The 15,238-nt window shown below is 32.8% G+C and overlaps 2 protein-coding genes across 6 annotated transcripts in view; one reads left to right on the top strand and one right to left on the bottom strand.

The window, feature by feature from the left end:
• The window catches only part of Nep2 (Neprilysin 2), a 42,739-nt gene extending 40,881 nt beyond the window's left edge, over window positions 1–1,858 (bottom strand). The window contains exon 1 of the mRNA XM_070305854.1: window positions 1,748–1,858. The gene's annotated coding sequence lies outside the window, so the exon portion shown is untranslated. The remainder of the gene's footprint in view (window positions 1–1,747) is intronic.
• Window positions 1,859–2,029: 171 nt separating this feature from the next.
• The window catches only part of Pde9 (phosphodiesterase 9), a 132,528-nt gene continuing 119,319 nt past the window's right edge, over window positions 2,030–15,238 (top strand). Inside the window, exons 1-2 of one of the 5 annotated variants that reach the window (XM_070306531.1) lie at window positions 2,030–2,174; window positions 2,823–3,332. The gene's annotated coding sequence lies outside the window, so the exon portion shown is untranslated. Of the gene's footprint in view, window positions 3,333–15,238 lie in introns of all 5 variants that reach the window. The other 4 variants (XM_070306532.1, XM_070306530.1, XM_070306529.1 and 1 more) reach the window with 4 other exon arrangements.

The raw sequence follows: 15,238 nt of genomic DNA, 5'->3' as shown, positions 1-15,238 counted from the left end.
CTGCGCTAATGTGTTAATTATATAAAATAATTATTTTATAAAATTTTTACCAAAAAAAGAGAGAATTCTAGAACTTTAGATTTGTTAAAATTATTGTTCTCAATTTGTACATTTAACCAAAGCGTTAATAATTTTTTCATTTTTGCAATTTGAATCAAGATACACGTCAATCATATTGTGGAAATGCTTGTAATAAATTGATGCATAGATGCTGCACCGGGAGACTCGTTATTTTTACGCTTGTTATTTTCCTAAAATGACATTATTATCTTGGAATTGCGCAGCAAATACAAGCTGCAGGACGAGCACGCTGTAAAGGATGGAATAGAGCCAGTGAAACGTGCAACAAGTCTATATTCGCGCGGTGAGTCCGGCCAATCGATGGAATCAATTTGCATAATGTATACGTGAACGTAGTATACGCTCGACAATGCCTTGATGTCATAGAGTTGCCTTTATATGACGATAGTGGAATAACGTTCTAACATCAATAACATAGCAAAGATGAAAATAAACTCATGAAAATAAAATTGGAGTGTATTTTAACCTACGTGTATTAGTACCTACATACAGAATATGCGCAGCGATGAATATCATTTTATATATTTTTATATGAACATCATTGATGTATACATGATTAGAAATTTTAGTAACAAAATTGTATTTAATTTAATATATATTCAACTCGAGAGATCAATATTGTTCTGGATGAAATCTCAAAATCGTATCTGAAAGACCGATATTGTATATGTGCGCTGAAATGATTTACGATTCCGTTTACTCGTAAAACTCAATACTTCAAACTTTAACGAGCTCGCGCTTTTAAGCGAGTTCCTCCAAATATTAGTACTAAACTCTAAACGATTGTCAAACTAATGATGTTGTCGGATACGGTTCTATTGTTTCAATGTATCTTTAAACGAGCTTTGAATTTGGTACAATATAACAACGATTAATAACGATTAATGTATCACACGTAACCACGAGCCATAGAATACTATATTGTCTAACAATGTATGTACATTGTTACAATGATATATTGTATTTCGTATGAATATGTTTTTTTCTTGCAAGCGCAATGCGTTTTAGACGTAGATCTCTGTTAGAAAAATAAACTCCGGGAATTAAATTCCATTTGCATAATTCTACATTATCCGAAAGAAGATATAAATACCGGAATAAAATTTAAAACGGATTATTTTTTTTAATTAAAAAGTAATATTTAGATTTTTTACATGCAGTTATTATACATATAAGAATATCTTCAACAATTTAAGACAGAAAATATTGCAGGAAATAATCGGCGTATCAATTCATTATTCTATTAAATAGTTATGAATTATTATAAATTCATCTCTCTCCTCAAATTCTAACGCAAATTTAAAATGGAATATTTTAATTAAAAGCGATATTTAGATCTTTCATATACAACTTCTAGTTATATGAGAATATCTCCCCCAAAATTTAAGAGAAGAAATATTACAAAAAATAAAATAGACGCATTTATTATTATGCTAATTAGTTAGGAATTATATAAATTCATCTTTCTTCAAACTTTAACGCAAATTTAAAAAACGAGATATTTTAATTAAAAGTAATACTTGGAACTCATATACAGCTTCTAAATATATGAGAATATCTCAAAAAATTTAAGAGAGAAAATATCATAGAAAATAATCGGTGCATAAATTTATTATGCTATTGAATAGTTATAAATTATTACAAAAATATCTAACATGAATCTTACCTATTTTATTATAGGATCGAAGTCTAGAAGAGCAATGTCTAATTCGAAATGATCGTGACGTCGACACGAGACGAGTAGAACGGGCGCTCCTACTTCGACTTGCACGGTGCACGGTCAGCGATCGAATGAGGAAGCGAGCTTTGTTGACATTCGACAAGGCGTCGCGGTCGGTTCGGCCGCGGCAACCGAGCGCGGCCGATTATGGTCGAAGATTGCCGAGCGCGTGCGAAGCGCCACAGTGCGGCGGAGTCGTCCCGAAGATACATTCAGTCTATTCTAAACCGGCGCGCGAGCAATACGTTGACGCATCCTGGATCTCGCGAGCGTGATTCCATCGCGCATCGTCGCTTTCGTCGACGATCTTTGTTGCCTCTCGCGATATATCTTTGAACAGGAAACGTCGCGCGTTCGTACACACATAAAACTGGTGCGAAAACCGTGTTTAAAGAGCGGAAGAGAGTGCGCTTCTTGTCTCTTCCTCTGTACCTTTTTTTTTCCCGCGACTTGCTCATTTTTGTAATCCGCGCGTGTTTGAAAAAGCCCGCGTGGAAGTTACATCGTGACGGAGAAAAGTGAACTCTTCGAAACAGATCGAGGTATTGTACACACCTTTGTAATCCGCTGCTGATCTTTCTCGTTCTCCGTCATCCTCTTCTCTGTTTTTTGTATTATTTATCGTTGTGTTACTTCCCCTCTCTTTCTCTCTCTTCTGTCCCCCGCGCTCTGTTCGTTCCACCGCGTACATCTTCCTCTTTTTCTCGCCTTTTCTTTCTCTCTCATTCGCACCGACGTCGTCTCGTGAGGTCAGTGCCTGCTCGATCGGATCCTGAGCAGGAACATACCGGTGGTAGAGAAGAACGACGATCTCCCTCTCTTTCCCTCGAAGTTGCAACGATCGCGCGCGCGCGCATTCATTCCATGTCCTCCAAAGATCGTTTTCGAAGCGATTCGTTTTTCGCGCCACGCGATGGTAACGATGTAACGGCGACGACAAAATACGGGGATCGATATCGACGAGTTACTGATTATCGCGCGTATCTCGGACGCGCGATCTGATCCGTGTTTTCGTTTGCAGGAAACTCGCGCGTTTCTTATCGCGCCTTTCCTAGTATTGCTCTTTTTTTTTGCCCGTCTCGTCCAATCCTTCCTCCTCGCACGTCATTCTCCATTCTTCTCTCTCTCTCTCTCTCTCTCTCGTATATTCGACGCGTGCACTTGGTGCGCGCGCGCTCTCTTCCTCTCTCTCTCTCTCTCACTGTCTCTATTTCTGTTCCTCTCGCACTTGGCTTCATCGCGATCGTAGCTGGCCGTCTCGCTCGCTCGCGTCGCGTGTTTTCTCGCGAACGAGAATAGGAGAAAAAAAACAAAATCGACGCGCAAGTGATACCGCCGCGCGAGAGAAAGACGCACGTCGCCTGTGAAGGAGCTCGAACTATAGTCGCGAGTTTGTGTTTTTGTTTATGCGGAACGAACTCTCGCATCGGTAACTACGCACTGGACACTGCGCTGCGTTGCTACGCCGAAGGAAGTTCGAGTGGACCCGCCTCGAAAGGACGATTCGTCGCTGAAGTCGTTCTCGAGAAAGGTAAGCTCTGACTCTCTTTATCAGCCTCTTTAATTTAGCCCCATAAATAGCGCGCTTTTCGACACGCTAAAATTGAAAGTAAAAACTCGAAAAAATTTCCGATAAGAAAAAAATTAATAAAGCTGTATCGGGAGAAAGAGGAAAAGTAAGGATCTTTTGATAAATCGAAATATACTTTACGAACTCGCCTATATGTAACTCGATTAATCGAGCGCGCTATTTTCAATTCGAGATTCGCTTCCAGATTCAAGACCATTCCAGGCAATTATATATAATCATTTTGATATAATTTGACATTAAAATGGCATTTGCCTATCTGAGATTTAGACGAAATATATTCGCGTGTAAAGCAAATAACGAACTTTGAATATATATATATTTTTTTTTGTACACACCGGGTGTATTAGCGTACGCGAAATATTCGCAAACAATATGTGCGCGAAAAATCGTTATTTGTTACGAATACATTTTGCCTAACACTCGCTGGAGGCGAGTCGATTCATTCATTATGGCGATCAGTATTGTCGACTTGAGCGCACAAGATTGTCGTGTACGTTTGTCACGCAAATGTGCAGAACGTAGAATGACTTTGCTACTATTGTTACTATTACATTCAGTATATAACGTATTATGCTCTAAGTTACATTCACATGCTCGTTGAGACTTACCTTCGTTTTAGCAGCGGGCGAGCTTTTCTTTAATCACATTTCCACGTTTTCCATTATTAATTATAGATGTACATACATACGGGTGTGTGTGTGTGTTTTACTAAAGTTTATTTTCGAAAGTGAATTAATTTAATTCTTGTAACAAGACTTGGTGATTTATCGATCTATAATAATATTCGCGTCTAAAGTTTAGAATTGAATTTGATAATTTTAATACATATGAAATATATCTTTTTATATGTTTACTAGACCGGGTGTGCTTTCTTCGCATACTATATGTTACGAGCTTAGATCTTTTCGTGTAAAAATATTGGCACAGGAATTCTCTATATTTCGAACTCTAACAATATCTAAAATTGTATAATTCCTTTTTCGTATAAAAGCCGTTCGTTTATGCAAGGTTAACGTGCGCTAAAACAAGCGCACGCGTGCGCTTACACGCTTGTTGCATAACAATACTTAGAAGGTTGCTAAAAGGTGGCCGTTTCTTGAGATTATGAATGAACTTTTACGTATATCGGGAGCGGATTTAATTACGAGCACGCATTTTGCCGCAGCGCGTTTCCGCCAAACGGGCGGACTCGCATTGCGTACGAATATGGTGAATGGAGGCGATAATTAATAAATGAATGAGACGATTGTTAAAGGCACACAATGCATCGTGCATTAAATAATAGCCATAGATAAATTAATATATACGTTAAAGGCTCTTTTTCCCCTTTTCCCTATATTTTATAATTATCTCATCGATAAATGTTTGAATGTAGTTTCACGTTTTCAGAGATTTTTTTTATATATTCCGTTAATGTACTTTGATTATGTTGATGAATTTTATTAGCTTTACAATAATAGAATATAATTTGAAAGATGTGTCTCTCTTAAGATCAAGAGAGGCTTATATGTATTTATCTAGTAAAAAATTCGTTGTCTCTTAATATATTAAATATATTAATATATTAATTGCGCCTCTAATTATTTCTCGATATTTAACTCATTAAATAAATCTCAAATTACTATATATTTAACAAAGTTTCTTTGTAAAAGAACAAAATGGATATTAAGTTAAGTGAATGATTTTTTCGTCGTATTTGCGAAACTTTACTCGTCAACTCGTGGATTTTCGTTATTAAGTAACGTCGTAATTAAAGTAATGGTTACACTTTTTATAGAGACAATATTGAATTTTAAAAATTTACATACGAGAATACACGCATTTTCGTTTTCATTTTCCAGGAAAAATTCCGTATATATTAGTATAGTATAAGTAATCGTTATTCACACTGGTACCGGTAGACTCGACGTAATGACGTAGGGCGTGATAAATTAGATTGCTGTAATGCAAATTCCACCAGGCGGTTTTCTATGAATGAATGCGCACGTACCGCGCGTTGAACTTTAATTTATTCGCGAGCGAATTTACTTGCGAAAGATAAGGAAGAGAGGAGTGCATTATGACGATTGCATCTAGCGAAGGAGAGGATATGTGAGGGAAGTCGCAATATTTTTCTTCCTTTACATTTATAGTTTGTATGTCGCTTATCGATCGACCTTTGTTATTGCAAAAATCGACAATGGACGTTTATAGCGTATGTAGTACAATATGATGTGCAATTTCCTATTGCCCCTTTTTTTAATTAGATTATTAGATCATTATACAAATATCATTATCTTTCTAGAGAGAGAGAGAATAATTATACTTTACACTAGTTTTCCCAGAGCATAAACAAATACGTTAAAAAATACGTTAATTCCATTAAATACGTTAAATCTCTATTCTTTTTATTTTTTATATTGTACTTTTAAAAATATTTCCAAGTATATGTTTTCCCCAATAAACATGTCCTGCGTGAATCGTTAATAGTTCGAGTCCGAAATTTTTAAAATTCTGTCGATTTCAAATGTCAATTTACAGTTTATTCGTTTCCGCGAGTCGCGCGATTCATCGGGCTTTCGCTTTTTATCGCGGAAAAACAAACTCGAGAAGGCGGGCTTTATCTCATCGCTCAGAAGCTTTGTGGCCTGTTCTCGTAAAACCAAAACGCAACATTAAAGTTTTTCTTCAACTGTTGAAAAGAGACGCTTGTCTCATTAGAAGTTTTCATCCGATATTCCTCCTATTGCCGCTCTAAATTGTAAAGAATTATTATTCGCGATAAAAAAAAAAAAAAAAAACTTTCTTCTTCAGCAATTACAATGATTTCTTCTATTTATTTTCATCTTTGAATATAACCGATGAAAATCGCATTATGAATGTTTTCGTCGCTGATTAAGACAGAATAATTCATTTGCCAGTATTCAAGTCGATCATATTAATTACGAATAAGACAATTACATTTTGCTATTAAGTATGACGGAAATTGGAAATAATGTTTATATATATATATATGTGTGTATGTATTATCTATTTTAATCAACGGAAATTTTAGTTTAACGGGAAATTATGTCAATATGTTTTATACGCGCGAATCTGAAGCATTCATGTGATTAACGAATAATTAAAATACTGCGAAACTAACATAATTAACTTCTTATCAAGCTGTCGTTATTTTTCTCGTTTACACTTATTTTGTATGAATAGAGTTTTTTTTTCTGTACAAATTTTGTCAATATCCGCGTTTATTTAATTTGAGAAGTGATCCAATTTATATTGTGACTTCTTGCAAATGAGAATCAAACATTCATGTTTCTGATATGACGTAAAGGGATTATGTGTTTGCTTGCTACATTTCTGCTGGAAATTCCTAACGAAAATGTATCCCTTGAAGGATTGAGAAAGCTACATATATATTATTCGTCGCGTTATGGCTTCTGTATGCTCGAAAATATTTTTCTTGATTTATTTATTTTAAAAATGTAGATTTATTCTTTATTTTATTATTTTTGTATTTTTAAATTATATTAAAAGGTTTTATTTAATTACATTTGTATTTTTAATTGCGATATTAAGTTTTTTTTTTCCCCCAAGACAAGTCAATCTAATATATTAATTAGCGTAAAATTTTTCAATGATAAAGAGTAATAAAATAAATTTTCAAAAGCAGTGCATAATAGAAAATATTAAAATTTACAAAAAAGTTCAGTACGCTATTATTTTAATTAAAAAACTGACCCGATGGATAGTTTTAATTTATCAATTAGCGTTAAAATAAATATATTAGGTTCAGCGGATATTGATTAACGATGATTGTATTGATTAACGAACAGCATGTATATGTGTGATTCATACATAAATAACAATAAATATATTGTAGCATGAATAGCTTGCTTGCATCTCGATATCATGAAGCAATCGATATCGATTTGCATATGAGAAAAATATATATCGTAAGAATTAAAACTGTCGGGGACTTTTCTAGTGATTTAATATTTTGTGTATTACTTTTTATTGAAAATTGCTATAAAGTAACGGGTTATCGCGATTTTAAAATATAAATTTCTAGCTGTGCTCGCGTCCGGTGACGATTTATCGCCGAGTTCGCGTCTTCATCAGTAAAACAATCCGTCGCCATTGGCGAGTTAGACGAAAGCCGCATTAGTCGGCCGCATCTGTCAATAATTATTATCACGGGCACGCACACAGTGCGTACGCCGCGTTTCGCGTCGCGGACGGCCGCTGCATGCGCCTTATCCGAGAAAACACAAGACGAGCGATATCAACGACCCGCAGATACGACGCGAGAGACAAGAGGAAACGAAGTCTTCGTAACTAGAGAGAAGGAGAAGAGAGAAAGAAAGATAGATGACGGAGTAAAAGATGGGAGAGAAATTGAGACGGCTACAGCACTTTTCGGGAATCTAATCGTAATTACAATACGTCTCACTAGCGGATAATAAAGCCACGGTAATTTACATCATAAGATTGCTGTAAATAAATTCATAAAACTCGACGAAGAGAAATATCTCTTAAATCATCGCGTGTCAGATGTCAGATTTACTGATTTACACCAGTGACTTTCTAGTAAAATAGATTAATTGAGAAGCATTTAATACTCCAGTCAATATTTATTTAGTTATTAATATTTTTTTTTTTTTCACTATTTTCATAATTTTATTTTAATCAAATGAAAACATTAAAATTTTCATAAACCTAGCACTTTTATCGCGGAGAAATCAAATTCTATGATATATTGACATTAATGGCATAATCAAATGTGTGTTAATTTATTAATCTCGGCGTATTATTGATTCCGAATTTATGAGTATTTTATTAAATTAAAATTTCTCAATACCAGGAAAATATGATATACATAGTATATTTTCTTTGATAACGTACGCACAATATGATCTAATAGAAAATCCTATTTTCGATAGTTCTCTAGAGCTATATACGATCGATAGATTGAACTAACAATAAGGTTTAGGAAAGCAAACGGATAATAAAAATCATACTCTTCAGTTAATATTAATAGAACTTGTTTGGAAAACTTTAGTCTTTGCGAAAGATCGCATTACCCTTCAGGAGTGTTACGACGAGCTCTAAATTGATTTCGTCGATAAGAGAAAGAGGCTGTAGTCACGCGACCTGTCTTCTCAATTGGCTTGATATGTTCCAACAATGGCGACTCTTTTATTTAACTTTCATTCAATCGTTTTGTATTTTGTCACTTCAAAAATGCCAATCGGATATCATCGATTTCAAGTACTGACGATTTTCATACGAAGATGGAAATTATATGATCCATGTTCTGCAATAATATTGGAAAACTGCAAATTCTTATACTATTTTATATACTAATTCTTATATACGAATTCTTTGACTAAGATCGTTTATAGAAAATTTTAGAAAAAAATATGGAATGTGATATTAATCCAAGCTAAGCTACTTTTTATATATAGAAACATTTCACATATGCAACGATTAATAATTTAAAAATGAGAGCGTCCGTGCATTTCAATAGACTTAGATTATAGCTATCTGCGGATATAACTAAATGTGACTTGGCAATTTCACAACTTCGTCGCAAAATACGTCGAATTGAACTGCAAGATAACAACAGCTTCGTAGCACGGCACTTTTATTCACAGCCATCTCGTAAAGTTTGTTCTAGCAATTTGACGCTGATTCATATAAGCCATAAGCGATAGTAGCGATAATGGCAATAACCGTATTTGCGCACGTAATCTTGGAAAAATATGTCTTTACGAGTATAGACATTTGATATTCTCTCGTTAACCAGAACGATCAATTAAACATTCCATTATTTGCGCACACAGTATTTGCATAAATGCCAATTATGTATTGTAATTATCAATAATGATAAAAACGCGCTATGTACATATGAAATGCTTGAAAGCCGATAATTCATACGCGCGATACGATCTTGAACTTTGCAATAAATGAATAAATTATATAATAATAATAATTCTTGAACCAGCAATAAAATTTCGAACTGGTTTTCTGTATTAAATTTATACTTTTTTTGTTGGTTTTCTATAATAAAACATTCGATCAATATATAAGGACGAACGATAGTATCTCAATATCGATATATTATCGAGTGTGAAATTTATTTCTTACGATGTCATGAATTTCGTCAGTGATTATACGCAAAGCTGAGCATGAAGAGTAGCATCGGTTGAAATAGCATGATGAGATTATTAGTCATTAATTTTTAGGATAGTATTAGCAGCTTAACTGTTTATAGCTATTGTCATAGAAATGATATCGTTTCATCGAATAAACTTTATCGGATGAGAAATAACTTAGCGGACTCTAAATTTGATAAAATTATATTAATCTAACACATTATTTCTTATTTTTTTTTTAAATATTATAAAGATTCTTCAAAAGGTTAAAAAGTTGTGTAATAGAAAAAAATTATAGATTTATTTGCGGGTCTATTCGCGGTTCTCGGTTCTAAATTAATTTTTATAGTTTTTAATATTTTTTATCATGATTGATGACGAAGCACGGAAGTTTAACCTCTGTCTCTCGAGAGCGAATCTCCGATCGCGAATGGAAAGGAGGATGGGGGAGGGAGACGCGGGGGAGATAAGATAGAAGATCGCTATTGATTATTGCCATCGATTCGATCAAATCCCGAAGATGACTCGTCTATTTAATAGCGCTACTTTGTAGTCAGGACTGTGTGCATCGTATGCGTGTGAGAGTTACTCAAACTGCACTCGTAATAACGACGAAACATTACGACGCGTGTAGTCGGAAACCTCTTATATAATCGTATTTTTTATCGTATGGAAGATGGCTAAATATTTACTGTTTCCGACACCCGTGAATGTTCCTGCTTGCAGCCTGTCGATACTTAGCGTGAATGTTTGTACATGTTCATCAGAATCGATCGTGTATTCAAACCGTCTGTTGCATTTATAGTATCTTCATCTTTCGTTTAAACATTGTATTGTTCATCTTTCTTAATACCTAGAAAATAATTTTTTGAAATTTCTATCGCAAAGTGTTATAAAATGTATTTGTATAGTAAGATATATATATATATATATAATATCATACACCATTTAGAAACAAGATTTACAAAGATTTGGGAGAAAGAGAGTGAGAAAAGGGGTGGAAATTAAAGAAATATATAAATTTTACTATTTTGATGAAATTAAATACACATTAATGCTGGAACGTATATACATATCTTGTTTTTCCATGCATAAATCTCTTCTTGCAAAAATATTTTTTATTACTTTTTTGTCTCTCGGTATTATTTGTCTTTTTCTTCCTCCATTATTTTTTCTAACTGTCTTTACTACCATTTTCCATCGACTATTTAAATTATCCATTTTTTTTCCGTGCGAGTAAAAACAATTGGATTGAATCATAAACTGATAAATAAATTTTTTTTGATAATTATAGATTCACTAAACATTTCTTTTCTTTATTGAATATTAATCTGCTTTATGAATTTTTAATCCTTTTTTTTTCTTAGCATTCTATATATTATAAGTAGATTTTAACACATAGAAACATATAAAATATAAATATGTAATTTTCTCACTCTTTTTTTAGCACTAGTCTTTTTTCTCTATTATATTAACAAAGATTTTGGCCATTGTCATATGTTGCCACTTGTCTCTTGTCACTACTGTTGTTAACCACAAGCTAATTCCATGTGAGAACAGATAGAAGAGCAAGTAAATATTAAGCTCAAATACTTACGTGTTTATGATTACTGTTCTTCTTATAATTGCGCGATTTTAATGTTTTCGGATGTTTTCATACAATTCGCGAATTATAAATATCGATACATATATATATATATATATATAAATTACGAAGCATGAATTTTAAATGACAAAAATTTTAGGAAAACGTTAGGAAAAATTTATCCGGAATAGAAAACGTACGGATATATTAGAATTTCTTAAATTTATAATATTACCTCTAACATTTTTTCTGTTCAAAATTTAATATTGTAATATTGTATATGTGTGCGAGAACAATTATTTTACAAATTTAATATTGCATCTTTTTACTTTTTATACGGTTGAAAGATTTGACATTTATTTTAATATTCGTAATAGAATTATTAATCTTATAACAGTTTACATTATGCATATAATGTGCGATAATCGATTATGTAATAATAATATTGATTATTAATATTTGCACATCGTAGAATTTTATATCTTCTAAATATCTGCAAATTAATACATTTCCATATTATATACCATAGTTACATACATCGAACACAAATATGTCACATGAATATTGTATTACGTAATGCAGGGATGCGCGATATATGAACAGACTATGTCGGAGTGTTTTACGGTAAATTTTATCGATCGTCGTCAAATATCGTAACCTTTTGGTTAATGGACATCGTCAACGACGATTAGTCGCTGGTCTGCGGCGCAAAACGATTTGGACAGATTTCAGAAATGCGTCTGACGGAGGCGCGCCGATTTTACAATCTTCCGATGATTTTGTCCACGCTTGATGCACACAAGCAGCCCTTAATATCGACATGGTTTGGTTGCCTCTGTTCACAAATAGAAACGAAAAGAACTTTTGTGTGACAGATTATTTTTATTTTCATTTTTTCATATCGAGGATACTAATAAACATAGATAGTCAGAGAGATATAGACAGCTGCCGAAATTTCATGTATAAAGTCTTTGTATATCAATGTCTTTTGCGAGTGAATTCGATGAATATAATAATATGCGATAGCTAATAAAAAATTTACTTATATAACATATATATTCTTAGATAGGTGGATACATATTGATCGAAATTATTAGCTCATCGTGGTATAATTGAAAGCAAGTATCTTTCTTGTTGCGCGAGAATCGCGGTATCAAAAATATTAGCAAGAATATCGGAAATACAATGTTTGTTTTAACAATTATTGATTTCAGTTGCGAGAAAAAGCAAAAAAAAAAATAGAGAAAGAAAGAAAGATATAGGGGAGAAATGAAAAGTATAGAAGGCCGATTCCGAGAATGAGATAATATTTGATAGAGATGGATTTATTACGAATTTATTCGGAGATTAATCTCGTTCATACAAAATTTTTATCGTTTATTCATCGTGAAATTCTTCGCTTTGTACCTTCCATTTGTATTTGTTGTCGTGAAATATTTCAGGATGTAGCCATCGTAAGTGTGTTATGAATTCCTCAAACGTTTCTATTGGCATTCCGCATTTGTCACATTTAAATCTGTAGTAAAATTCATTCTCTTCTTCAAAATACTCTAGAAAAGAGGAACTTTTTACAAATAATATATTGTATTTTTACACATAATATATATTTATAGGGTGATATCAGTATACTGTAGAAATAAAATTTAAATCTCTATCTGAGTCACACGGTCAAAGAGAAAAACGGAAAACAGTAATCTATAATATTTACAATTTTGATGAATAACTTACATACTTAATGTTATTTTTAATGCTAACGAATGTTGATTTCGTAATATTGTGTGTAGCTTTTGCTCTTTTATATCTAAATCTTTCTCTGTAGAAACATATATTTTTTTACTTACTTTTGCCTTCGTTATCTTTTTTCCCCAGCGTTTCTATACTCGCCATCTCATCCATTTTCTTTAATTATTTCTATATTATTGTTTTTTTGTCGGTTATTTAAATTATTGCAATTTTTTATTAATGCGTCTCTAGAAATAGAAGCAAAATTATATTAAATATTGACAAATAATTTTCAATTACATATTACATTACATATCAACGATCTTTTTTATGTCGAGTGACAAACCTTTTTTTCAACATATATGTAGCTTTTATGGCATAAACGAAATTATTCTGCGTGTTATAACTGCAAGTGACATATTAACATTTTTTTTTTTATGGATAATTTAATTTATTGAAAGTAGAACACGTTCATGTATAATTGTTTTTTCAAACGCGAATAATATTTGGAGTTTAAAAGATAAAAAAGCTTATTTTGTATCGTTTTCACTTAAAACTTTACGCGTAATTGTAATTCAGGCTCATATATTGATTTCTATTATTTTGTTTATTAATTAAAAACTTTAATTTGATATATACATTAAAACTTGTTAAAAACTTGAAATTTCTTAATTAAATTAAATTAATATACTGACAAAAAATTATCATGGATATGGAATATATAAAATAATGTATAAGATAAAAATATTACACATATAATTATTATTTCCTCTCACATTTCTCTTTCAACACTCGTCTCTTTGTCTGTTAACAAATGACTTTAGTTGATATCACTTGCCACTTCTCACTCGTAACTGCCATTAACCGCCTTTCGTCATAAAGAATTATCCAGATGCTTTAAAGGCAAATAAGTACAAATAGAAAATATTGACCTCAAATATTCACGTGTTTATAATAACTGTAAGGTTACTCAGGAACGTGGTGAGACGTGACGAGAGAGAATTCAAAAGTTCGTTGAACTGTTAACGGAATAGTATTTATTGCTTAATAAACGAGGAAGATAAGCGTCTCCGCGTCCTCGAAAAACCGTAATCTGATCTCAACCGCGGACAATTTAGACGGATCCGACTTATCACTGTCCATTATCACCCCAAGCCCGACTTCAACGAGAAAGCTTTCTAATCGCAGAATGTCCCGAACCTATGCGCCCTAAAACCCCTAGCTCTTGATTTCCGAAACTTTGGCTGCAGACGGGAAGAATTAGAAATGCTTTGAAGCATTTGATTGACCAATGAAGAAAGAAAGAGCAAAGATTTTTCTTTATTTTGATTGGTTAATGCAATGTATCTCTAACGTTTTCCGGACCGCAATCTCTTATACATATTTATAATAACTGTTTTTCTAACCGACGTGTAAATAAATAAATATTATTATAAACAAATAAATCTATTAAAATAAGATGAAAACAGAAATGTATTTTTAGTGACGAAACTTGTCTAAAAACGAATTATCCAGAATAGAAAATATACAGATCTTTTACAGAAATCTATTGAAAATTTGAAATTACTACAAACATTATTAGTATAATTTCATATTATAATATATATAGGAAATATATATGGAAAGGAAGGAGAGGATGAAAATTAATTGTTTAATATCCACGTATTACGAAATTAATTTATATACATTATATTTTTTTACTATATTCACTCACTTGGAAGTTTTAGTATCTATTTTATCATTGATAGCAATAATAATCTTTTTTTGATGACAAAATTAACGATACGTGTTTCAATAATAATATTAATATTTGAATCGTAGAATTTATCAACAAAGTATTTGCAAATTAATATTATATATTTCTCGTGTGTGTTATGTGGATCTATATTATATATATGTCACATAAATATTACATACAATGCAGTGGGATCTTGTTCGTATATACCAGGTGTCTTGTGGTAAATCCCATTGATCGCGTGAAACGTCCCCCTTTCCCATTGCGACGAATATGGTTAAATCCAGCTTAATGGACGTTGTCAACGACCATTAATCGCGCGAAGCGATCTGGCCGGATTCCAGAAGCGTCTGACGGAGGCGCCGGTTTTATTGTCTCCCAATGGCTTTGCCCACGCTTGTTCCATTCAAGCGGTGCTTAATCGTTGCGCTTTGACCGCCGCTATGTTATTCGCAATCAAACTCGGCGACAAATGCCTGCGATAGATTATTTTCACGTTCTCTTATTATTTTTGTCCTATTCTCTCTTTTACATCTCGAGTGATCAAGCTGGATATAGTTTGCTGTAGAATTTTTATGGTATCAGCTTACGATAGAGAGCGAACATTTTTGATCTCTTCATCTGCCATTTTTTGAACGAGATATATATATCTCGCAGTTCAATATAGTTC

Source organism: Polyergus mexicanus, unplaced genomic scaffold (genome assembly GCF_030449975.1).
Source record: "Polyergus mexicanus isolate NDT 795.1 unplaced genomic scaffold, iyPolMexi1.0 SCAF_13, whole genome shotgun sequence".
NCBI classification, from domain to species: domain Eukaryota; kingdom Metazoa; phylum Arthropoda; class Insecta; order Hymenoptera; family Formicidae; genus Polyergus; species Polyergus mexicanus.
Note: the sequence above shows the minus strand (reverse complement) of the source record. Positions and strands in the feature narration are given on the sequence as shown.